The sequence below is a fragment of the Leucopleurus acutus genome (genome assembly GCF_964270905.1).
Source record: "Leucopleurus acutus genome assembly, chromosome: 10".
Lineage (NCBI taxonomy): Eukaryota > Metazoa > Chordata > Mammalia > Artiodactyla > Delphinidae > Leucopleurus > Leucopleurus acutus.
Window position 1 is genome coordinate 1376607 of NC_139153.1, and position 25909 is coordinate 1402515.

General features: G+C 49.9%; 1 pseudogene across 1 annotated transcript; it reads right to left on the reverse strand.

The window, feature by feature from the left end:
- Positions 1–20336: 20336 nt before the first annotated feature.
- LOC309967003 (ras-related C3 botulinum toxin substrate 1-like) lies at positions 20337–23217 on the reverse strand (annotated as a pseudogene). The gene is made up of 2 exons: positions 22603–23217; positions 20337–20479 (listed from the first exon to the last, which is right to left on the reverse strand). The product of its transcript is annotated as a ras-related C3 botulinum toxin substrate 1-like (transcript).
- Positions 23218–25909: the final 2692 nt, after the last annotated feature.

A 25909-nucleotide genomic window follows, 5' to 3' on the forward strand; every position in this document is an offset into this window, starting at 1 on the left:
ATGAACTTGAGAAACTGTAGGTAAACGGATTGAAAATTCTCGTTAATTGAGTGTAAGGCGCCCCATCTAAAGATCAAAGAACTGGACGCACAGCTGTGTGACTTCTGAACAAAGAGTCACAAAATATTTTTGGAGAACTCTTAATAGATTGCTCGTCATCTTTTCCAAATTTTTATTGCGATAAAAAAATGAACATAAATTTTATGACTTTTAACATAAAATTTATCATCTGAATCATTTTAAGCGTCCAGTTAAATGACATTAAGTCCATTCGTAATGTGCCGCCATCACCACTGTCATCTCTAGAGCGTTTTCATCTGGCAAAACTGAAGCTCTGTCTCCATTAAACACTCACTCCCCACCCTCCCTCCCCAGCCCCTGGCACCCACAGTCCTCCTTCCTGTCTGTGGACTTGACTCCTCTAGGGGCCTCGTATACGTGGGATCATACAGTACTTGTCCCTTTGAGCCTGGCTGGTTTCATCGAGCACAGTGTCCTCAAGGCTCTTTGTGTTGTAGCTGGTGTCAGAACGTCCTGCGTTTTTAAGGCTGAATCATATTCCATGGCATGTGTGGACTGCACTTTGTTTATCCATCCACCTGTCGATGGGCATGGGGTGCTTCCGTGTTTTATCTGTTGTGAACAGTGCTGCTGTGAGCATGGGGTACAAATATCTCTTTGCGACCCTGCTTCCAGTTCTTTGGGGTAAATACCCAGCAGTGGAATTGCTGGATCGTGTGGTTCTAAGTTCTGAGGAGCCGCCATACCGTTTTCCACAGTGGCTGCACCGTTTTACGCTCCCACCGCCAGTGCACGAGGGCTCCGATTCCTCTACCTCCTCACCAACACGTATCATTTTCTGTGTTTTGCTGTTTTGTAGCAGCCGTCGCGGTGGGTGTGAAGTCCTAGTTCTTTGTGGTTTTCATTTGCGTTCTCTCTCATGGTGAGTGATGTTGAGTATCTTTTCATTTGCTTCTTGGCCATCCGTATGTCTTCTTTGGAAGAAGACATACAGTCCCTTGCCCATTTAAAAATAGTTTTCATTGTGGTAGGGTTTTAGGGGTTCTCTGTACATCCCGGGCGCCAACCCCTTATTAGATACACGTTTTGCAGATATTTTCTCCCATTCCTTAGGTTGCCTGTCCACCCTTTTGATTGTGTCCTTTGATTCACAGAAGTTTTTAATTTTCATTCAGTCCAATTTATCTCTTTTTACTTCTGTCACCCATGCTTTGGTGTCATTCCAAGAAATCATTGCCAAATCCAGTGTTATGAAGCTTTTCTCTGTGTTTTCTTCTAAGATTTGTAGTTTTGGGTCTTGCATTTAGGTCTTTGACGCATTTTGAGTTCACTCTTGTTTGTGGCATAAGGTAAGGGTCCAGCTTCCTTCTTTGATCCATTTTGAGTTCACTCTTGTTCGTGGCATAAGGTAAGGGTCCAGCTTCCTTCTTTTGCACGTGGATGTGGGTTTTCCCAGCGCCATTTCTGAGGGAGTAAAGAGACGAATCCAGGATGTGAGACAGTCTCAAGAACCACCGCTTGGTTTCTGCAGCGCGTCAGCACTGTGACGAGGAGCTCGCAGAGATCTTCCCAGACAAGAGGCAGAACTACCACCTGTAACCACCCATAGGAGCTGGTTCAGGTCCAAACAACGGCTTATGATAAGGCGCTTCTGAGACAGTACGGGAAGTTTCATTCTGGGTTAGATTCTCCCAAGGACCGATTGCAACTCTTGTCAGGTGAGGTGACAGCAGCGTTGTGACCACGTAGACACAAAGCAGGAGGCTCTTAATCCAGGCGGGAGACGGATGAGCGGGGACAGTGCATTCGGAGAGAAGCGGGTAGTTCTGAGATGTGCTTTGGAAGGATGTGCTTTGGAAGGCCTTCTGATGGGTCAGGGGTAGAGGGTGAGCAGTGCGGGTGCCCACAAGCAGTGGACAGCTCAGCAGCTCCCAGGATCTCAGAGGTGCTTGGAACATGTGTGAAGCCAGCATCGAGGTGGTCCCCTTGCACCTGTTCTGCTCCAGCGTTCCTGACGTCAGGGAAGGCCCCACTCTCCCCGACTCATGCAAGCCAGAAGTTGGGGACACTGTTCTCCCTGGGGACACCTGGTGGGCCGGGCTGGGTCAGAGCTGCCCTGGAGGAAGACGGCCCCTCAGGGCTCTGCAGAGTGGACCCTGTTTTCAGGCCAAGCATGATGAACATCTCAAATATTTCAAATTGGAGGAAAAATCCTCTGCTGCTTCTCATATGATGCAGTAACAAGTGAATCACTGCATTCCCAGGAAGCAGACACCATAGCCCATCCTGTGGTTCAGGACCCTGGAAAGCAGAGAAGGTGTAAAAGCCAGTTTGGCTTCAGTGGCGGAAAGCGGGCCAGAGGTCGCCTGGGGCTGGGTGGGGAGGGGTCTCCTGCAGGGGCCCGAGGACGCTTCTCGAGGTGATGGAAATATTTCGCATGTCCGTTAGGTGCTGTGTGACTACCTGTGCGTCAGCACTCAGACTTCACACTTAACACAGATGGACTTCATCGCACATAAATTACATCTCAAAGCTAATTTTTTAAAAGCCAGTTGGGTAGGGATGGGGGAGGGCCTCCCAGGGCGGCCGTAAGGAGGAGAGAAAGGAGCAGTTTAGCAACTGAGGGCCTGGCATGTACCGGCCAGGAGGTGCAGAGAAACCTTCTTTGCAGGTTTTGGAGACTTCACTTTCTTCGTGAGGGCCTTGGCCCCAGGTACACGCGACATACTGCCGACAGCAAGTCAGCCGTGGGCCCTGGATTTGGGGCTCTGTGCTCCGCTCAGGAGAGACCCCCAAACGGCCCACAGCAGGAGAGGGCAGCACACGTGCCGACGGGGAAGCAGGGGGCCCGAGGCCCTGGTCTGGCCCAGAGGTTAGAGAAGGTGTCTGGGCAGCGGTGGACGCAGGTGGGGGCCTTGGGGGTGGCGAGCCCTTTGTGACAGCCAGCGTCTGGGGACTGAGGGCAGCTCCTCAGGCTGTGGGCTGGGGGGTGGGGGCGAGGGGCCGCTGCGAGCTGGCTGAGCCGTGAAAGTTTCAGTCGATCCTGACGGCAACAGGGAGCGATGAAACCTGCTTAATCTAGGAGCGGCAGTCAGATCTGGCTTTTAGGAAGAGGGCTCTGAAGGGTGGACAAGGTCAAGTGGCCCCGGAAGCACCCCTTACGAGGAGGCGGGAATCTGGCAGGGATGTGTGTGCAGTGGACGGGGGTGGCGGGCGGGTTCAGAGCTCTTTGGGGGAGGAGAGGAGCGAGGACGGAGCCCTGCGGACGCTCAGGTGCGTCAGCAAGGGCCTGTGGACCCCCTGTGGCTCGGGGCTTCCATCACGAAGCGCCTCAGATGTAGACTCTGGGTATCCAGCCAGCCTCGCGTGCAGCCGTTAGAGGCGGAATGTGTGTGCACCGCTAATGCGCTACGTTTCAATATGTAAGTGCCTCTAACTGTGCTGTCCCAGTCTTGACGCGTGGTCCCCTTGGGGGCACACGTGAAACTTCCAAGCGGAGGTGGCTGGGCTCTCTCGGCCTGGGGGTGGGGAGTGGAGTGGAGAGCCTCAGAGCAAGCTCGGTGATGTCACGTTTCCGACCAGCTCTCCGGGGACACGGGTGCTGCTGGCCCGGGGACCTCGTGTGAAGAGCGAGACTGAAGAGGGACGTGTGGGTCTGGAGCTCCACAGGGCTCCCGGCTGAGTTAGATGAAGGTGTCATGATATTCAGATGCTCTTGGGAGCAGGTGCGATGCACGGGTCACAAAGCAGAATTCCCAGGGGTCCAGGTGAGTAAAGGAAGGTGTGAAGTGGGCAGAGGGTGGAGGAGCCGCAGACTTGGGAAGGTCTCTGCGAGGCCCAGACCCGAGGGCCTGCGATCAGAACTGGGGAGGACTCTACGTATCAGTGAAAAGGACAGAAAACCTAAGACAGAAACACGAAAGAGGTTTGCAGACACTTCACAAGAGGATACAAATGCCAATAAGCCTGTGAAAAGGCGATTGTGGAAATGCAAAGTGACGTCACAGTGAAATCACCACATGGCCACCAGCGTGGCTAAAATTAGAGTCTGACAATGCCAAGAGCAGACAAGGGCCCAGGGCAACCGAGTGCTGACGCGTGACTAGGAGTGCAGCCAGGTGCAGTCACCTGGCGGAGTGCTTGGTGATGATAGTGAAGTAGAAGCCGTGACGTCCCACGGTCTGGCAACTCCGCCCCCAGTGACACGCCTTCTGGTTCTTTGCTTTCAAGCCCCTGGGACCCTGGGACTGTGGTAAATAGGAAAGCAGGGAATCGAATCCTGTCAGTTTCCTGGGGGGAAATAACTTTTGCAAGAGTGGGATATTATTTTTCAGTCATCAGATTGTCAAACACTAAACCTACGGGTGATCCGCCGTGTCAGGTGGGAGTGGCCATCCTATGTTAGCACCGTCGAGAATCCCGACGTACCGTCTGGAGGGCGTCGGGCCCTGGGGGCGGGATCTGGCGAGGGGGTGGCACACGTCAGCTCTTACACTTGTCCGACTCGGGCTTGCCCGCAGGAGGGGAAGCAGCCCACTTATGCAGGTGCCTCCGGGCCCTCTTGCCCTGTCCTCACAGCCGGTTTTAGGGTATCCGTGGGTTTTCACTCTCCCACGTACATCTGAGAAGGAGCCACTAAGTCCAGGGAAAATCTGTACAGAATGTGGGGTCGCACTGAACTCCTGAGGGCATGTTTCCTGCCCCCCAGGCGCCTGTCCAAGCCGTTGTCCCTTCCTGGAATCTGGTCATCCGCTGCCTAAGCTGCATCTCTGGTTAGGGTCGTTTCTAGGTGCGTCAGAGGATTGGTTGCTCTTGTGAAGGCAAGTTTTTACATGTTTTGCCTTTTTTTTCTTTTGGTCTGCGTTGGGTCTTCGTTGCTGCACGCTGGCTTTCTCTAGTTGCGGTGAGCGGGGGTACTCTTCGTTGTGGTGTGCGGGCTTCTCATTGCAGTGGCTTCTCTTGTTGTGGAGCTGTAGGCACACGGGCTCAGTAGTTGTGGCACATGGGCTCAGTAGTTGTGGTTCGTGGGCTCTAGAGTGCAGGCTCAGTAGTTGTGGCGCACTGGCTTAGTTGCCTCGCAGCATGTGGGATCTTCCTGGATCAGGGCTCGAACCCGTGTCCCCTGCATTGGCAGGCGGATTCTTAACCACTGTGCCACCAGGGAAGCGCCTGTTTTCCATTTCTGATTGGTAATTACTGGCCTATAGAAATGTTATTGATTTTTATATGTTGATCTACTTACCACTGTGTTCAGGCACCAGCCTAAGATCCTTACATGCATGAAATTAGTTAATAGTGTTAACAAGCCCATGGGGTACATGCTAATCGCATCTCTATTTTATAGCTGTGAAAAGGAGGCCACAGAAAGGTGTTTCTTTGTAGACTCTCTTAGATTTTTTAATAGATGACTTTGCCTATAAATAATGACAGTTATTTCTCTCTCTTCCCGAAATGTATGCTTATTCTGTTTTTCCTGTTTATTTGCATTGGCTATAATGAGAATTCTCCTATTTTTCCTAGTAAGATGTTTGCTACAGATTTTTGATAAAATTTCTGTTCAATTGGAGAAGATGGCATCTACACCTGGTTCACTAAGAATGTTTACTATGAATGAGTTTTGAATTTCATCAAATGTTTTTTTTTAGCATCTATTGAGACGAACGTGTAACTTGTCTCCTTTAGTCTGTTAATGGAGTGAATAACACTGATGACTTTCCTAATGTTAAATTATCCTTAAATTCCTGGACTAAACCCTACTTGGCGTTTTATTTTAATGCACTGCTGGCTTTGACTTGCTAGTATTTTATTTGAGATGAGTTCCGTCTGTTTATATATGAGATTGGCTGTAACTTTCTTAGGGTGTCTTTAACCGGGTTTTAAGTCAGGTTTGTGCTTATTTTAGAGAAGCTCAGTCATAGTAATAAGTAAGACCTTTCGACGGTGTCTGTGAGAAGAAAGCACAGAGGTAGGTGGCCGCTGCTGTGCCTCTGCGTCCCCTTGGCCATCCACCCTTGGGTGCAGCTGGCCACCACAGCTCCAGGCACCCGGGCCCTGGCCAGGACAGGGGAGGAAGCGCCGGATGACTGTCCGCGTTGACTGAGAAAATAAACACTTCCCCTAGGGCTCCCAGAAAATTTCTGCTTGTGTTTCCTGGGCCAGAAGGTCCTACGGGAACCTCCAACTGCAAGGAAGAAGGGCAAGTGAGTAGTTCATCTTCCCAGCCTGTCTCGGTAGTTAGATGGGGATGGAGGGGGCTTGGGACCGCGTCCAGCTCGTCGGCCAGCAGACTCGGGGAGCTGCCCTGATGCTTCAGTAGAATCCAGCCCCAAAACCAGCCCCTCCTAGTGATGTTTCACACATAGGTCTCCGGTTCCACTTTCAGTTTATATTAAGCTTATCGAGTACTTCAGATTATCTGCTTTTTTGGGGCTGATTTTTATTATTTACATTTTCCTAGGAAGTTGTCCGTTTCATTAATCATCTAAAATGTAGGGATAGCAACTGTACAAGACATGCTCTTACGTTTTTTGAAAATCTCCTCTTTACCTGAAGTTAAATTCCATTTCGTCCTGAAATGAATTTGCATCTCCTGCCCCATATTCCCTCTTGCTTACAAAGATTGGCCAATTTTGTGAGTCTCTTGAAAACTTTGGTTTTATTGATAAATACTAATGAAATTTAAAAATACAAAAGTAATTCCTCTTTTATCAATTTTTTTCTCCCCTGTTTGGCTCTTTGCTGTTGCTGTTCATTTTCTAGAGTTTGGGGTTCATGACTTAGTGCATCTATTTTCTCTTTTATTACGAAATATCTCAAAACACTGAAAAGTGAAGAGAACAAGATAGCGAGTATCCATGTATTTACCACTATAATTTGGCAAATTTAACGAACTGTAATATTATGCCACAGTTTTATTGGAGATTTTTAAAGGCTATTACACTTAATCTCTCTTTTTCCTCTTGAACCTGTTTCCTCCGTGTCTCCTTCACTGTTCTAACCGCCCTTCAGTTTCTCCTTTCTTTTCTTACTGTGGTAAAATGCACATAACATAAAATTTACCACCTTAACCATTTTTAAGTGTACAGTTCGGTGGTAGCAAGCGCATTCACGTCGTTGTGTGACCATCGCCGCCACCCATCCCCATAACTCTTTCTACCTTGTGAAACTGAAACCCTGTCCCCGTCAACACTCACTTCCCATCTTCCCCCAGCCCCCGGCCCCGCCGTCTACTTTCTTTCCCTACGGATTTGACTCCTGTAGGGACCTCATGTAAATGGAATCATACAGTATTTGTCTTTCTCTGTTGGACTTATTTCACTAAGCGTGATACCCCCCAGGTCCATGGATGGACCACACTTTGTTTATCCGTCATCCATCCGTGGACACGGGTTGCTTCCATGTTTTATCTATTGTAAATAATGCGTCTGTGGACTTCCCAGGTGGTGCAGTGGTTAAGAATCCACCTGCCAGTGCAGGGGACACGGGTTCGACCCCTGGTCTGGGAAGATCCCACATGCCATGGAGCAACTAAGCCCGTGCACCACAACTACTGAGCCTGCACTCTAGAGCCCGTGAGCCACAACTACTGAGCCCACGTGCCACAACTACTGAAGCCCATGTGCCACAACCACTGAAGCCTGTGCACCTAGAGCCCGTGCTCCGCAACAAAGAGAAGCCCCCGCTCGCTGCAACTAGAGAAAGCCCACATACAGCAACAAAGACCCAACGCAGCCCAAAATAAATTAATTAATAATTTTTTTAAAAATGATGCTGCTATGAATGTGGGTTGTACACATATCTCAAGACGTTGCTTTCAGTTCTTTGGGTTATATACCCAGAAGTGGCATTTCTGAGTCATAGGGTATTTCTGTTTCATTTTCGAGGAAACCCCATACTGTTTTCCACAGTGGCTGCGTCATTTCGCATTCCCACCAGCAGTGCACTGGGGTACCAGTTTCTTCACGTCCTCGCCAACACCTGTTATTTTCTGTTGTTACGATAGTATCCGTGCGAATGGGTGTGAGGTGATACCTCATTGTGGTCTTGATGTGCATTTCCCTAACGTTAGCATCTTTTCGTGTGCTTTTTAACCATCTGTGTATTTCTTTGGAGAAACGGCTATTCAAGTCCTTCGCCTAGTTGTGAATCAGGCTTTTTCGTTGTTGAGTTTTAGGAGTTCTCTATACATCCTGGATGTTACCCTCTAATCAGAAAGTGATTTGCAAATGTTTTCTCTCGTTCTGTGAGTCACTCAGCTTTATACTTTTACCAGATGCGTATGTGTCTTGCAAACAGCGTATAGAACTGTTTTGCAACGTTGAAACTTTATGTTATCAGGCTGCAGGTCTTGTTTTCTCGCCCGCTGTTCTTCACGGTATGGGGATGGTGATACAGCATCCGTTGTCTCTGCCGCGTGAAAGTGCACAGCTTGTGACATGCGTATGCGCTTTCCTGTTGGTGAGCATTTAGCTGGCTTCCGTTTTCTAACTGTTATTTTTTGCCATTACAAAGGGCGACCATCCTTGTCTGTCTGTTCTTCTACACATGCGCGAGGGCTTCTCTGGGCTGATACCCAGCAGTGGGATGTCTGGGTCATGGGACGTGTGCACATCCTTGACCCTGCGAGGCAACACCAGCTGTTCTCAGTGCCTCTGTGCCAGCTTACGCTCCCCCCACGGTGCATGGGAGTCCCCGTTACTCCACACTGCCACCAACAATGATTTATTGTCACACTTCATATTTGCCACTAAGGTGATGGCTGTGGCAGGGCATCTTATAATTGTTTTAATGTGCATTTCCTGAGTTTTCATGAGCTGTATTGTGTTTTTTTGTTTGGTTGGTTGGTTTTTTGTTTTTTGTGGTACGCGGGCCTCTCACTGTTATGGCCTCTCCCATTGCGGAGTACAGGCTCCGGACGTGCAGGCTCAGCGGCCATGGCTCACGGGCCCAGCCGCTCCGCGACATGTGGGATCTTCCAGGACCGAGGCACGAACCTGCGTCCCCCGCATCAGCAGGCGGACTCTCAACCACTGCGCCACCAGGGAAGCCCTGTATTATGTTTTCATGTTTATTTATTTAGGTTTATTCTCCTCTGAGTTGCCTGTTCATATTCGTTGCCCATGTTCTATTCAGAGTTTTGTCCTTTTCCCACTGATTTGTGGGAGTTCTTTTTAAAGCCAGATATGAATCCTCCAGTAGTTATGTGCTTTGCACAAATCTTCTCCCTTCTATTTGCTTTGATGATGGTGTCTTTTATCATCTAAAACCTTCATTTATTTCAGTAAAATTCATCAATCTTATCCTTCATGCCTTGTTCAAGCAGCTCTTCCCTTCCCCAAACAATTAAAGATATTTCCTTATTTCTTCCCTAATGTTAAGGGTGCTTCTTTTCAGATTTAGGCATTTCGTCATTTGGAATTTATCCTTGCACATGGCATGACATAGCGAATTCACTGAAAATTCCCGTGTGAATCACCAATTTCCCAGCTCCATTTATGTCCTAGTCTGTTGTTTCACTAGCAATTTATTATGGCTTCTCTGTGGGGTATGAGTTTTCCCTTCGAGGTTCAGGGCCCTTTTTGCACTGCCTATTCTATTTCATTGTGTTTTGAAAAACTACTACTCTGATGACAAACTGTCTTTAATTACTCTAGTTTCCTAATAGGTCTACATGTTTGCCAGAGAAAAAGGTCTGGTTCGCTTTTGTGGACGTCCAGGTGAACTTTAGGGTTTGTTATATCCTCTCCGGCATTTTTTTGTTTTTGTGGTTGGAGGCCCATCTGTGATACTTCCTTTCTTTTTGCTGCTGGTGTTTAGAAAAGCTTTGGATTTTTGCCTATTGATTTTGCAACTGGTCACCTTAGTAAAAATATTTTAAGGCTTTTTAATCTCTTCTCTTGGGTTGTTAATAATTAGTGTGAGCTAAGGACGGCTGGGAACCTTCCCTTTAGTCTCGCAGGAACTCCAAGGCAGGGCCCACCACGCTCCCATTTTACAGATGAGGACACAGAGGCAGAACACAGCTGAAGGACTTCCCAAGGTCACCAGTTAGCAGAACAGTGGCGATGGAAATCAGTTCTAGGCTTAATAATCAGACCACACTGTCTCTTCAAAGTTGGGGATTTAACGTTTTACTCAACATTTACGTCTTTCTTTTTAGATTATTGAACCATGTTTTCTCTCAGTAAATGACTTTATCTCTTACTCTGCAGAGAAAACACAAGCCTTTATAAGTCCTTGAAGGGTTTTTCCCTAATACTGGCTCTGGTTTTCTGACACCAGCTGGGTGTCCAACAACCAGTTCTGACGCTAAAGACCAGAGTTGCTGTCAGGCCCCAGGGTTAAGGGTCGGTCACATAAGATGAGCCCCCCCGACACCACTCTTCAAAGGCAGCTGCAGGTGGGGAACCCAGGCTGCCCACACTTCTGCCCGGCTGACTACATGTTGGGGGTTCCCCCGACCCACCGCCTGAGGACTTCAGGAACGCAGTTGACTTACTAGATGACCAGTTTATCATAAAGGATACAACTGGAGAACAGCCGAACGGAAGAGGTGCGCAGGGCAGTGCACACGGCGAGGGGCTCAGGGCTCCCACGCCCCTCTGGGTGCAGCTGCCCTTCACCCTGCAGGCCTTGGGACCTGCCTGCCTCCAGAATCGCAGGAGGCCATTCCTTGTCATCATTTCCTATCCCTCTGTCTGTCTATCTGTCCACATCCTATTGGTTGTGCTTCTCCGGAGAGCCCTGACTAATACAGAACCATCCCTTTCAACCTTCTCTGAACTTTATTTTCATCCTTCCCACTCTGCTGTTTTGGACCTGGACCTTGCCCCACACTATGGCAGAGAGAACAGAAGATGGTAGAGAAAGGATGTCAAACCATGATACCCCTTAATCCCAATATCCCCCCAGTTATAACAGGATCGGCCTAAAACAGCTGAGTGATTCAACCGGTAAGTTTGGCTCTTTGGTATATAGAGATCTATACTCCAAATAACCGGAGGATGCACATTCTTTTTGAACACACGTGAAAGACCGGCCATTTGTCAGGCCACGAAGGAGGTCTCAGCTTGTTCCCCTGGAGTCACATCACAGAGATTTTGTCTGATAACACAATATGATAAAATCACAATAATTCACAATTATTCACAATTAATCACAACATCACAACTACGAAACGAAGCCGCCAAACAATCCCACGTGGCCAGAAACTGAATTACACGTTACTGACGACCCCGTGGTTTAAAACAGAAACCTGAAAATTATTAAATCTTCGTAAATCAACAATATGGAATTGTGGTCAAGCAGAATTCACTAGGAAAATTTTTTAACATCTTTATTGCAGTATGAATGCTTTACAATGGTGTGTTAGTTTCTGCTTTATAACAAAGTGAATCAGTTATACATATGTTCCCATATCTCTTCCCTCTTGCCTCTCCCTCCCTCCCACCCTCCCTATCCCACCCCTCTAGGTGGTCACAAAGCACCGAGCTGATCTCCCTGTGCTGTGCGGCTGCTTCCCACTAGCTATCTGTTTTACATTTGGTAGTGAATATATGTCCATGCCACTGTCTCACTTTGTCACAGCTTACCCTTCCCCCTCCCCATATCCTCAAGTCCATGCTCTAGTAGGTCTGTGTCTTTATTCCCGTCTTACCCCTAGGTTCTTCATGACCTCTTTTTTTTTTTTCTTAGGTTCCATATATATGTGTTAGCATACGGTATTTGTCTTTCTCTTTCTGACTCACTTCACTCTGTATGACAGACTCTAGGTCCATCCACCTCATTACAAATAGCTCATTTTCGTCTCTTTTTATGGCTGAGTAATATTCCATTGTATACATGTGCCACATCTTCTTTATCCATTCATCCGATGATGGACACTTAGGTTGTTTCCATCTCCTGGCTATTGTAAATAGAGCTGCAATGAACATTTTGGTACATGACTCTTTTTGAATTATGGTTTTCTCAGGGTATATGCCCAGTAGTGGGATTGCTGGCTCGTATGTTAGTTCTATTTGTAGTTTTTTAAGGAACCTTCATACTGTTCTCCATAGTGGCTGTACCAATTCACATTCCCACCAGCAGTGCAAGAGTGTTCCCTTTTCTCCACACCCTCTCCAGCATTTATTGTTTCTAGATTTTTTGATGATGGCCATTCTGACTGGTGTGAGACGATATCTCACTGTAGTTTTGATTTGCATTTCTCTAATGATTAATGATGTTGAGCATCCTTTCATGTGTTGGTTGGCAATCTGTATATCTTCTTTGGAGAAATGTCTGTTTAGGTCTTCTGCCCATTTTTGGATTGGGTTGTTTGTTTTTTTGTTATTGAGCTGCATGAGCTGCTTGTAAGTCTTGGAGATTAATCCTTTCTCAGTTGCTTCATTTGCAAATATTTTCTCCCATTCTGAGAGTTGTCTTTTGGTCTTGTTTATGGTTTCCTTTGCTGTGCTTTGAAGTTTCATTAGGTCCCATTTGTTTATTTTTGTTTTTATTTCCGTTTCGCTAGGAGGTGGGTCAAAAAGGATCTCGCTGTGATTTATGTTATAGAGTGTTCTGCCTATGTTTTCCTCTAAGAGTTTGATAGTGTCTGGCCTTACATTTAGGTCTTTAATCCATTTTGAGTTTATTTTTGTGTATGGTGTTAGGGAGTGTTCTAATCTCATACTTTTACATGTACCTGTGCAGTTTTCCCAGCACCACTTATTGAAGAGGCTGTCTTTTCTCCACTGTACATTCCTGCCTCCTTTATCAAAGATAAGGTGATCATATGTGCGTGGGTTTATCTCTGGGCTTTCTATCCTGTTCCATTGATCTATATTTTTGTTTTTGTGCCAGTACCATACTGTCTTGATTACTGTAGCTTTGTAGTATAGTCTGAAGTCAGGGAGCCTGATTCCTCCAGCTCCATTTTTCATTCCCAAGATTGCTTTGGCTATTCGGGGTCTTTTGTGTTTCCATACAAATTGTGAATTTTTTTGTTCTAGTTCTGTGAAAAATGCCAGTGGTAGTTTGATGGGGATTGCATTGAATCTGTAGATTGCTTTGGGTAGTAGAGTCATTTTCACAATGTTGATTCTTCCAATCCAAGAACATGGTATATCTCTCCATCTGTTTGTATCATCTTTAATTTCTTTCATCAGTGTCTTATAATTTTCTGCATACAGGTCTTTTGTCTCCTTAGGTAGGTTTATTCCTAGGTATTTTATTCTTTTTGTTGCAATGGTAAATGGGAGTGTTTTCTTAATTTCACTTTCAGATTTTTCATCTTTAGTGTATAGGAATGCCAGAGATTTCTGTGCATTAATTTTGTATCCTGCTACTTTACCAAATACTAGGAAAATTTGGGTTTTAAATAAAATGACTAGGAATAAAAAATGTAGAAAAAATACACTAGACATTCAAAGAAAGACGCTAGATAGAGATCAACAAAGCAAACCCAAAGCAAGAAGGAAGGAAGTAATAAAGATCAGAATTCACGGAAATAGAGATCAGCAGAACTGTCTATACCGAAAGTAGAGAGAGGGGAAGAGAGAGAGAAAAAATATAAAAATATATACTCACAGAATGAAGAAGGGAAATTAACTTTGGATACAACAGACTTTTTACAACAATAAAAAGGTATAATAAATAATTATTTGCTGATAGATTGGAAAGCCTAGTGATGTAGGTAAGTTTCTAGGAATATAGAAAATGAAAACAATGGTGCAAAAAGAAATAGAAAATTTGAATAAGCCAATGATTATTACATAAATTGAAATCTAATATTTCCCTTCCCAATGAGCCCCCAGCCCAGACTGTTTTATGGGGGATTTCTACCAAACTCTTAAGTGGTGGTTAATTCCTATCTTGTCCAAGTCATTTTAGAATGTCCAAAAAGAGTAAAAACTGCTCAGCTCATTTTAGGAGGCTGGGGTAATCTTGATTCCTAAATTGAATTTTAAAAAACGAAAAGAAACTCGTATTACTTACAAATGTAAATGCAAATGCCTTAATAGAGTATAAATGTATTAAAAATATATGTTATAACCAGGTAGGGTTTATCTCAGGAATGCAAGGATGTTTTCACATTAGAAAATATATTAATGTTTTCATGATTTAGTAAAGGAGAAAATTCATGATTATTTCAATTGATGCTGAGAAATCATTGATGAAATTCAACATCTATTTATAATGAAAACATTAATTACAACAAGAACAATAGTAAGACTTCTTGATGAAGTAGGAATAGAAGGGAGCTTCCTTAGCTTAATAAAGGTAATATACCAAAACATTCTACTTAGTGCAGGAACTTTAGACACATTCTCTTAAATGTTCTAGTAAAGGCAGAGATGCCTTCATTAATTACTGGTGTTCAACGTGGAACCGGAGTGCTGGACCAACACCAGGAGGAAAGAAGCAGACCCCGGAGGGGTGAGGATTTTAAAGAGAAGAGATGAAACTGTTATTGTGTCTTATGTAAATATACACATGTCACTTCATTATACATGTATGTCATTTATATAGATGATGTTTTAGACATATGTCATATAAAAGGAGCATCACAGGCTTCCCTGGTGGCGCAGTGGTTGAGAGTCCGCCTGCCGATGCAGGGGACACGGGTTCGTGCCTCGGTCCGGGAAGATCCCACATGCCGCGGAGCGGCTGGGCCCGTGAGCCATGGCCGCTGAGCCTGCACGTCTGGAGCCTGTGCTCCGCAGCAGGAGAGGCCACAACGGTGAGAGGCCCACGTACCACACACACACACAAAAAAAAGCATCACAATATAAATCTTAAAATCTAATAATTGGGCAAGGTTGGTGGATACAAGATCAACTTATGAAAATCAATAGCATTTCTCCACACCAGTTAGAAAATGTAACAGACATAATGAATTAGATATTATTCATAACAACGACAAAAAGTATAACGTCTAGGGATTGCCTTAACAGAGAGCACGTAAAACTCCGTGGGGAAGAAACTCCAAAGGCTAACAAACACGGAAGGAGAAAGTCCTGTGTATTAGAAAAATGCAAAATACACTGCAGGGGTTCACCTGTGCTCACCAGGTTGGTAAAAATTAAAAACTGGGTGATGCCCGTGTCGGTGGTCCCTCTTGGCTGGGACGGTGGACCCGTTGCTGACCAAGGGGGTTTCTGCAAGCCCACCCTGAAGACCCCATGTCCCCGGACAAGCTCCCGTGCTGGAAACAGCCCGCAGGCCCGTCTGGAATGAGCAGCTAAGAAAATGGTCAGGTGAACACCATGGAATAGCTTATTTGCCCGTGAGATGCCTCAGGGAAGGACCCTGAAACAGCAGGGGATGAAGGAAGTTAGAGCCAGATGAGCCCTGCATGGTTCGGTGTGGACCGCAGGCAGGACATCACCGGAGCCTGTGAGAAATTCACAGTCTCAGCCCTCACCCAGACGTGCTGAGTCACAGTCTGTCTTTTAACAAGACCCCCAGGATTAAGGGAAGATGCGGGGGTCCCGTGTCTGACCAGATGTCACCGCTTACTGGTGTCAGAGCGCTCTGGGGTCAGTGCAGGGCAGACAGATACCCGAGTGGCTGGGCTGGGAGGACCCATGTGGGGACTCACGTAAGTCAAGGTCAAAACGGACCCCTATTTGCTGTGAGATTCCGGGAAACTGGTCGACTACCCAGAACCCGGCCCAGAGGCATGCCTCCCGCTGCAGCTTAAGGATTGCTGGTGGATTAAAAGCCGCTCTTCTTGCCTGGCCCCCAGACGTCTGCATCTGTTCCCTGGGTTTATGGGGCTGTGGGTGCGGAGGAAACAAAAGGCAAAGGCCCCCCGCCCACCCCCCCCACCGTGCCGGGATGGGGTGGGGCGGGGAGGGGCCGAGGGGAGATGCCGTTTTTCTTCCTTCATCAGCGCCTTTCTCCTGCGCTGCTGTGAGTGGGCACATTCCTAATTGTCGCGGTTCCCTCTGTGATTTTCCCTCCGTGTGAGACGCGGGTGTCCTCACTTGGACACCTGGTGCCCACACGGATTCCCCACTTCAGAGACTCCCTGTCTCTGACCCCCCGCCCAGGGCAGCCTTCGCAGGTGTCTGGGGGCATCCTTTTTAGCGTGGGTCTCACTGTTACTTGGGTTTTTTTGGAAACCATTTCGTTCAGATCCCCAAACAGACAGCATTGAGTTTGCAAGTGGAAAGGTGTGAAATGCATGATCATTTGGGAGGATTCCTTTTATGGTAAGGAGGCTTCCCAGGCCCTGTCCCGGGCTCTGCACCCTTTCCCTGGGCAGGTGAATTCTCCCGTCAAAGCTCACGAATGTACCCGTGACTTCACACCCCTCTCACCGCCCGCACAACCCCGCCCCCTCCCCGGGTCAAAGGTGAAGCCCCCTCCCTCCCTGCTCCCCGCGCAGACCAGTCCCTACCCCTGTTGGAAGATTACCCCTGACCAGCCCCGGACTTTCCTGTCCCCCTTCCTGCCCTCTCCTTAGCTCGGGGAGTGTTCCTGAGACACAGCATCGCTCACCCTTCCCAGCCTCCCTCTGCTCCCGGGAATCCATCTGGGCGGCTCCAGCCTCCCCCGCCCCCGCCCCCGCCCCCTCGAGCTGCCCAGCCCGGCCCAAGCCCAGTCCAAGCCAGCCTCGCAGTAACGAGAGTGGTGGGAACGAGTGCCGGCAATCACCACTCGGGCCGGCTGGGCCAGGCCTGATTTTGTTTTCATCTCAAAAAAATAAATCTTCCACTCGGGATTTTAGTTACGAAAGTAAGGTACACAGAAGCGTAGGAAGTAAAAACGGACACTCCGTGTCCTCCACTGCCCGTCCCCAGAGGCGACCTCGCCAGCCTGGGCGTGAAGCCTTCCGTCAGCTCTCTCACGGTGGGATTTGAAGGCCCCCTCGCCACCCTGGGCCCTCCCCGGCCTGTCCCCCGCATGCTCGCCCAGCGCCCTCCCCCTCACAGCCAAGCCCCTGGCAGTGCTCAGGGCCCCGGTGGTCCCCACGGGCAGGCGTGGAGCTCGAGGGGCCCCGGGGGCTGGTTTGCAGCCCACCCACCCGTTCTGTTCCCCTAATCTCCATGGACCCACTTCCACCACAGAGACGCCTCCCACTGGAGCTGCAATCGCCCCTTTCAGTTAATAGCTCATCTTGGCTGTGGAAGCAGAGCAGCAGGGCCGAAGGGAATAGACGCCTCGAGTGTGAGAGCAATTTCCATGTCCCTCTCCCTGATGGAGGAGGGTCCCTCAGCCGCGCGGGCGAAGGCATCCTTCTTCACAGCCTCCGACCCCACCTGTTCGAGTCTTTAATGTGCCAATCGGACAGATGAAGGATATATCCCACCCTAACATGTTTTAAAGTTCCTGTAATTACTCTCGAAGGATTCTCATGTCTTTATTGGCCTTTGAGAAGCTTTCCCTGTGACTCAGCTGTCCGTAGCTTTTCTGTTTCTGGTGTTTTGCTTGTTTTAGGGTTTGGGGGTTTTGTGCAGAGAGATGTTTTAAAGTTTCTTCGTCATCACATCAATTTGCCTTTAGTGCTTCCTGCCTGTAGTGACTTGGCCAGGAAAGCCTTTTCTTTTCAGATTGTTCGTGGATCACCCATTCCGCGAAATGACCCAGCCACTGGGCTGTGGGTCTGTAGCGCGCTCACTTTTCCCGGAGGCTCAGATGTGGAAGGGCAATTCTGTCTCTTGGTCCGGAGCTGGATTCCACCCTCAGCCCTGGGCCACGGGCGCGGCGAGCCTGGGGGGCGGGGCGCGTCGGGGTTTGCCCCGCCCTCCACCTGCGGGCACCCTTCCTTCCCATCCGGGTCCTTCTTCTGCCCTGGCCCTTGTCCCTCTGCTGCGGCGCCCCGCCCTCCAGCGGCCCCCCAGCCGCGTGGCCAGGCCCAGAAGTGGTCCTGGACTCACGCGCCCCCGCAAGTTCAGACCCCGACCCTTCTTCTAGCCTAGCGGGGTCTTCAGTCTGTCGACTCTCCACCGTCCCCTGCCCCGCCCGTCCGGGCGCTTCCCTGAGCGGCTGGCGTCGCCCTGTGGTCCCCGCTGTCCTTGGGCTCGAAAGCGTCCAGCAGGGCCTCCTGGAGGGCCCGCCTCCGCTGAGCCCGCTCCAAGCCGCCGTACAGAGGCGACCTCCTGGGCTGGCTCTGGCAGATGGAGGCGACCCCTGACGCCCCCACAGACCTGCGCACGCGCTCCACCGACTGCCGCGCTTGTGGGGTGGAGTGTGTTGGTCACGGGAGAGGATGCTGAGGCCGAGGGTCTGCAAGTTGATGTGCACAGCCGGGGCTTCCAGAAGCTTGTACCCGTCGGCGTCCAGCGAGCCTGTGTACTTACCGACCGCGACTGGGGGCTCGTCGGTGAGAATGCTAGACCAGCCGTCTTTCCATTTGACGTAAAGGGTGAGCGAGGTGGGACCTGTCATCCGCCTGGCGGTTGTGGTTCTGTTATTCAGGGCCTGCAGGTTGAGGACCCTGATATGTGTTCAGTCGACTGTCCCTTTTCTTGACCGCTGCCGCCCTCCTAACCTTCACAATACTCTGCTGGCCTGAAGTCCACTTTGATTGATGTAAACGTGACTGTGGTGGCTCAGATTCTAGGCGTGGGACCCGGACCCCTGAGCTCCTAAGCCTCCAGGGTCTCTGTTGTGTGGCACGAGGCCACGGGGGTGGCCCCGGGCCCCCCAGGTGCGCAGTCTTGATGAGCGGGCGTCAGTGTGAGGAAGGGTCCTTGCCTGCCCCCCCTCCCTGACTGCACGTTCCGTCTCACAGAGCCGGGATTTCTCCACGTGTGTGACTCCTCACAGGTCTGCAGGCTGGTGCCCATGTTGTTGGGTTCTGGGGGGCGCCCCCCCTTGGGCTGCAGACGCCCTCGGACTACCTCTTCCTGGTGCACGCAGTGGGGCGGGGGGAGCCGGGCTCTCCCTACCTCTTCTTTTTTATTTTTTATAAATTTATTATTTTATTTTTGGCTGCTTTGGGTCTTTGTTGCTGCGCGTGGGCTTCCTCTAGTTGAGGCGAGCGGGGGCTACTCTTCGTTGCGGTGCGCGGGCTTCTCGTTGTGGTGGCTTCTCGTTGCAGGGCACGGGCTCTACGCACATGGGCTCAGTAGTTGTGGCACGTGGGCTCTAAAGCGCGGGCTCAGTAGCTGTGGCGCACGGGCTTAGTTCCTCCGCGGCATGTGGGATCTTCCTGGACCAGGGCTCGAACCTGTGTTCCCTGCACTGGCAGGCGGATTCTCAACCACTGCGCCAGCAGGGAAGCCCCTCTCCCTACTACCTTTTCTTACGAGGATCAGGCCCCACCCTGATGGCCTGGTGTAACCTTGATTGTCTCCGTCTCCAAATACAGCCACGCTGGGAGTCAGGGCTTCCCGTGAATCTGGGTGCACGGATGTTCAGCCCATAGCAGTGCGTGCGCACGCTCCTCTGTGTTTCAGACAGGAAGGCCTGTCTGCAGCCTCTCATCACACCTGGATCACATCTGGCAGGTGGCCAGGGCCTCCCAGGGGCCAGGGAAGTTTTCCTAGTTCTGGTGATGGGGGTGAGTTTCAGGGCCTGTGGTGCTCGCCAGGTGCAGCCCGTGTGCAGACAGTAAGGGGCCGCCTGGCCCAGAGCCAGCCCGGCAGGGCAGGCAGGAGGGGGTCACCTGCTGGGTGCTGCTGGCCTTGGGAGCTCTGGCTGCCCACCTGCCTAGGCTTCCACCTGGGTGGTCCTGTCCGGCCCTGAGGCCTGTGACCACCTGCTTCTGGCCATGAGCCTGTCCTGCACCCCGCCCAGGTGCAGTCACCCCAAAGCCCTCAGCTGCGCAGGCCCGTCAGGCACCAGGTGGCCCTGCCTCTCCAGCCAGCACTCCTGGCCCTGAGCCCTGGCACCCCACATGGTGGTGAGCCTGGCCCCGCTCCGACAGCCAGGCTCCCAGACACGGCTGTGCCGCGTGTCTGCAGGTGCCTTGCCTCTCTGAGACGCGATCTCTCCGCCAGGAAAGTGGGGAGTGACCGCCTCGGCCCCGGGACTGTGCCCCGGGTCTGAGTCGTTCCCGCAGAGGGCTGGGGGCGGGAGTGCCAGCTCGTCCCTCGTGACTGGGCGGGCTTGACCTCCGGCCTCACCTCTCCTTGGGGTGAAGGGTCCCCAGGGGCCAGCAGCCTTCTGATTCTTGCTGAGGGAGTTGGATGGCCTCTGCCAGCGGAAGGTACACGGTTACACGCTGACTTTGACGCTGGCCTCTGGCAGCTGTGCTCTGACCCTTGACCCCAGCTCACGTGGACCCTTTAACCGACGGGTGGGCAGGCCCTGATGGCCACCGCTGGCCCGGAGAGGACCACACCCTGGTCTCTGCCCCAGAGCCTCGAAGTGACCCTAGTCGCTCACAGCCGGGAGCCGCGAGGGCACGGGGGGGCGGCGGGCAGGGCGGCACCCAGCGCCGACTTGCTAGTTGGCGGGCAGCCTCCATCTCTGGAGCGCAGCTCGCTCAGGCATAGCAGCCGGGGTCTCGTGAACGCTAAAGAATCTTCCAAGGAGACAGGGGCTGAGGGAGCTGCCGTGGGGTCAGTTGAGATAACGCATCTAAAATGCTCAGCTCGGTGCCACGCACATCACAAGCAAGGCGTTCGCTAGACGCTGTTACTAACGTTGCTGTTAACAGCCCGCCTGCCCGCCCATCGAGTGGGTGGGGGACCAGACAGGCTGTGGGCGCAGGAAGACACTGCCCGCGGGGCAGCGGGACGTTGCAGCAGGAGGGTGGGCTCGCGTAGGGACTGGAAGTTGGCGTTCACCTCCGCAGCGCTGGCGCCAGGCCCTCCTGGATGGAGACGCAGTCACAGTGCTGGTCCCCAACGCTGGCTTCCACCAGTCGTCACCCTGGCCCCCTGCGCGGACAGGGACGCCGGGAATGGCCGGGCTCAGGACTGGCCCAGCGCACGTGGCCAGCCCGGACCAGGTTTGTGCCCAGGTATGCGGGACCTTGAATGCCATGGCCCCTGCCTCACAGTGCTGGCAGTTAGGGAAGTGGGTGGGAGGGGGACACGGAACAAGCTCCCCCATGCTGGCGGCACGGCCTGGGTAGGAGTCAGTGAGGGGCTGCAAGTGGACCCCAGCCCCCTCTCTGGGCCCCTCCGTGGGCAGGGAGGCTGATGCCATTGCTGCCTTTCCACGCTTGAGATCCCACCGGTCCCAGGGGGCACGCCTACCCCCATCCCTACTCCTCCGAGTTAGCGCCGCACCCGGGCAGCCTCAGTTTGGGCTCCTGAGAAGAGAGAACTTCGCTCAGCGTGTTGTGGGGAGCGGTACCGAGCCACACAGTAAACCCCGCACCTGCTGCCTCTCGTTGCACCCGTGTCTTCCGTCGGTCTTTCCAGAAGCGGCAGAGCTTCCACCCGTGACACGTGAGATGATGTTAGACGTGCGCAAGTCAGGGGTTAAGGAACAGACTAGAGCTGTCGGGTCCCAGAGAGCCTGTCAGGGCCAGAGTGCCCAAGGAGGGGACAGTGGGAGGCGGACGGAGGAGCCAGTGGCGCTAGCGAGTCAGTCTCTTTACAGTCACCTGGGGAACAGCAGCGGGAGGCCGTCAGAGGCTTCTAAGTAGGGTCGGGAATTGATGCTCTATACGCTTTGGAAAGAATACTTCTCGCAAAAGATGGAGCGGATTGGGGGAGGGCACAGCCGGGATGAGCGGGGGAAGTTGGGGGGCTGTGGCTGCGATCGGGAAGGAGGCGGCGGCACCTGAATTAGGGAGCACCTGGTGGATGAGCAGAGGAAGGGAGAGAAGAGGACGGAGCCAAGGGTTTTCTTAAAAGAGTTTTTTGCTGTGGACCATTTTTAAAGTCTTTATTGAATTTGTTACCACGTTGCTTTTGTTCTATGTTTTAGTTTTTTGGCTGCGAGGCATGTGGGATCTTAGCTCCCCAACCAGGGAGCAAACCTGCACCCCCTGCATTGGAAGGTGAAGTCTTTTTTTTTCTTTAATTTTTTTAGTGGGGTATAGCTGTTTTACAATGTTGCGTTAGTTTCTACTGTAGTGAAGTGAGGCAGAGTTCCCTATTTTATACAGCAGGTTCTTATCAGTTATCTATTTTATACATATTAGTGTATATATGTCAATCCCAATCTCCCAATTGACCACTGGACCGAGCTAAGATTTTTTCTGGAGGTAGAATGTGTTGGGTGTTGGTGACTGGGGGGGGGGGTAGACTTGAGTGTACCCCAAGGCTCCGGGGTGTACAGGGGAGGCCCTCGTGAGCAGAGGATGCTGCGTGGGAAGCAGCTTCATCTTTGAACTCAGTGAGCAGAGAGCTGTGTGACGTCCCCGGGGCATCCTGATGGGTGGGTTGGATGCTGGGACCATTTATATAGCAACAGAAACAACAAAACAACGAGATAAGTCTAACCAAAGTTGTAAAGACCTGTATGCAGAAATTTGTAAAATTTTCCTGCAGGATATAAAAGAAAACCTAATAATTTTTTTTTTTTTTTAGGGCTAAACGTTAATAGAATGTGAAAGTTTGAACTCTTACACTTTAAACAAACAAAACCTAGAAATTACTGATTGGTTCAAAACGGTTTTATGGAAAATCTAATCTGTTAACAAAAACTTGGCACTGAGTGCGAAGGCTCCACCGTGTGAGCAAAGCGTACAAAGGGTCCTGGGGCCCGGACATTCACAACAGCAGGCGTTTTCTCTTCTTCTTCTTGACCCGGGGTGGGGGTGGGGCGGCAGGGGGATGGGGGGCAGCGGCGAGCAGAGAACCACCCGGATAGCTTCATCAAACACTGTCTTGAGGCCTCGCTGTGTGAGCACCAAGCGCTCAAGGCATTTGACAGCACCGATCTCCTTGGCCATGGCCAAGCCCTGCGGGTAGGTGATGGGTGTCAGCTTCTTCTCCTTCAGTTTCTCAGTCATGTCTTTATCATCCCTCAGATCAGGTTTCGTCCCCACCAGGATGACAGAGTGTTGGGACAGAGGTGTCGCACTTCAGGGCACCACTTTGCATGAAGATTTTCAAATGATGCAGGGCTCACAAGAGAAAAGCAAATTAAGAATACATCTGTTTGTGGATAGGATAGGGGACGTAATCGGTCATAATCTTCTTGTCCAGCTGTATCCCACAAGCCCAGATTCACTGGTTTTCCATCCACCATAACACTGGCAGAGTAGTTGTCAAAGACGGCGGGGATATACTCTCCAGGAAGGGCATTGGTCGTATAACTGATCAGGAGGCCGTGTTTATAAACTGGAAAATGTAATATCATAATATAATCTCCCCCAATTTATCTAATGATTTAATACAACTCCAATCAAAGCTCAACAAGACCCTTTAAGAACTTGTCCATTTGCTTCTAAAATTGGAATTCATTAGAATTGTCTTCTAAAGAAGGAAGGTAGTCTTGCTCTGCCAGGTACCAAGACATTATAAAACTTTAGTAAGGGATGCTGTGTGGTATTAGTTCAGGGGTAAAAAAAAAAATGACCAGTGGAACAAATAGAATGTTCCTAAACATATCTGTGCACATATGGACCTTCCGTTAATGACTCAGGTCACGTGGCAAACCAGCAGGGAAAGAAGTGAGTTTTCAGTGTGTACCAGGAATAATTGGTTATCCATATGGAAAAAATTAAATTATACACAAAAAATTAAATTATCCTCTCCAGATGGATTAAGAACTTGTGTCAAAGCAAATATCTAAAGCAAAATTTTAAAATCTTTAGAAGAAAATACAGGTGAGGATTTCTGATTTCAAGGCAGGGGAGGACTTCTTAAAGTACAAAAAGCGCCAACATGAAAGAAAAAGACTGATATATTTAAATTCATTATTAAGATTAAGAGCTTCTGTAAGTCAAAAGACAATTTAAATCAGGTAAAAAAAAGTCACAGTATGAGACTATACTTGCAAAACATGACTGACAAAAAATTGCTGTCAAGATTAAATAGAGAACACCTCAAATCAGTAAGAAGAAAGAAAAAAACCCAATGGGCAAAAGATAAAACAGCTGTTGCACAAAAGAGAAGGCACCTGCAGAGGTGCTGAGTGACACTAGTGATTCAGACACGCACACAGGCTACAGCAAACGACAAGATTGTTTTATCCGCCAAAAGCAAGAAGTCTGACGATACTCAGTACCAGCTTTCACGGGCTGAAGGGCATGTGACGTAGAACGATCACTGTAGTGTAATCTTACAAAGGAGCATTTACGTGCCCTCTGACTCAGCAATTCCGCTCCTAAATGTGTACCCAAGACAGAAACCTGGGCACGTCTACCAGAGGAAATGCACAGAAATGTTCATACTGGAAAGGAAACTGGAGACAACCCCAAAGCCCACCTCCAGGAGACCGGGTGAATAAAGTGAAGCACACTCACATATTGGACGTTACACAGGGCTGAAAATTAACGATCTGCCATTGAGCGTAAAAGCCGTGTTGGAAGTGGGTCAGTCCTCGACATCCCAGCCGTTGCCGCGTGGGTCAGGGTGACCTGCCCAGCAGAGCCTTTCCTGAATTCCTGACCTACTACATTGTGAGCGAAATAAAACAAAACGGAGGCTCTAAGACTCTGAGTTTTGGGGTGTTTCGTTACACAACACTAGAAAACCAGAACTGCATTTTTTACTCTTTCCATAACCTGCGCAAAAGCATCTGCTTACTTTTTCCCCTACGTTTGAATGCCATTCCTTCCAACAAAGTGGTTTAACACCCCACCCCCCAGAATAGAGCCAGAGCTCTGAAAAGCTGGGGTCACACAGTTTACGCATAAACAACAAGCAGGAAAGATTAAGTGGGGGACACAGGAAGCCTGAGCAGCACGTAGGGTTCTGGGTAAGACGGAACCACCCCACCCGCTTTGAAATAATAGCAGGTAGTGTCTGTCGGGTGCGCACCGTGTTCTGGGCACAGTGCTGAGCACCTAGAGTCTATGAACTCAGCTGAGAGTCCCACGATGTGACGGCCAGGAAGACTGAGAGCCGTGAGGTTAAGGAACTCATCTGTGGTGCAGCCAGGGTTGGAACCCAAGCAGCCTGGCCCAGAGGCGGTGCCTTTAGCCTCTCTTCCGTGCTGGCATAGACAGCAAGCCAGGAAGCAAGGTGTCCGGGTGTGAGAGCAAAGCGGGAAGTGAGAGAGAGTGGGGGCATCGGGCTCGTGGACCGGCAGCTCTGGCCAGTTTGGGCCCACAGATTGGGAGCTTGGGTCTTGTGCACACGCCTGGCCTACAGGAGGGGAAGAACTGAAGCTGAGGTGACTCCTACACCCCTGTGGGGAAATGGATGCACTGCACACACCTACTCAGGGAAGGAAGCCTGGCCCTACTGTGATTGGGAGAGGGGGCTGTAATCCTCAAGGAAAAACCAGAGTCCTGGGCTTTCCCTTCCTGAGGACCCAGCATCTGGCTTTAAACTCTGCCTCCTGGTGTGGGGACCAGAAGCTGAGAAACTGTCACGGAGTCTGTTCCTGGGGTGGTGGCACACCCACCCCACCCCCAAAACCTGGCATACGCGAAAAGAAAGCCACCATGGAATGTCACTTTAGCAGTCCAAGCACCATGAAGTTCCACAGTAAATAGAAGCCTTGCTTGGGATCAGCTAAATATGCACACAGACAGGTCCACAGACACCAAAAGAGACGATTTCACCGCGAGTGAGATTTTGCTGCAAAAAAAAAAGAAAAGAAAAGAAGGAAGGAAGGAAACCAGGAAGATTTGTTCCCTGAAAACTTTAGTTAACTGAAAAATCTGAGAGAAATGATAAAACAATGTTCAAAATGATGAAATAAAATAAGTCTTCTAAAAATCAGAAATAAAGAGCAAATAACCCATCACAGCAGATGTAGAAAAGAACAAAATGGAATATTAGGAATCCATTAAATCAAGATGAAAGAGCTGACTGAGTAGAGTAGAAAAACTAGGAAAGCAGAAGACAGATGTAAGGAAAACCAGCGGGACACAGCACAG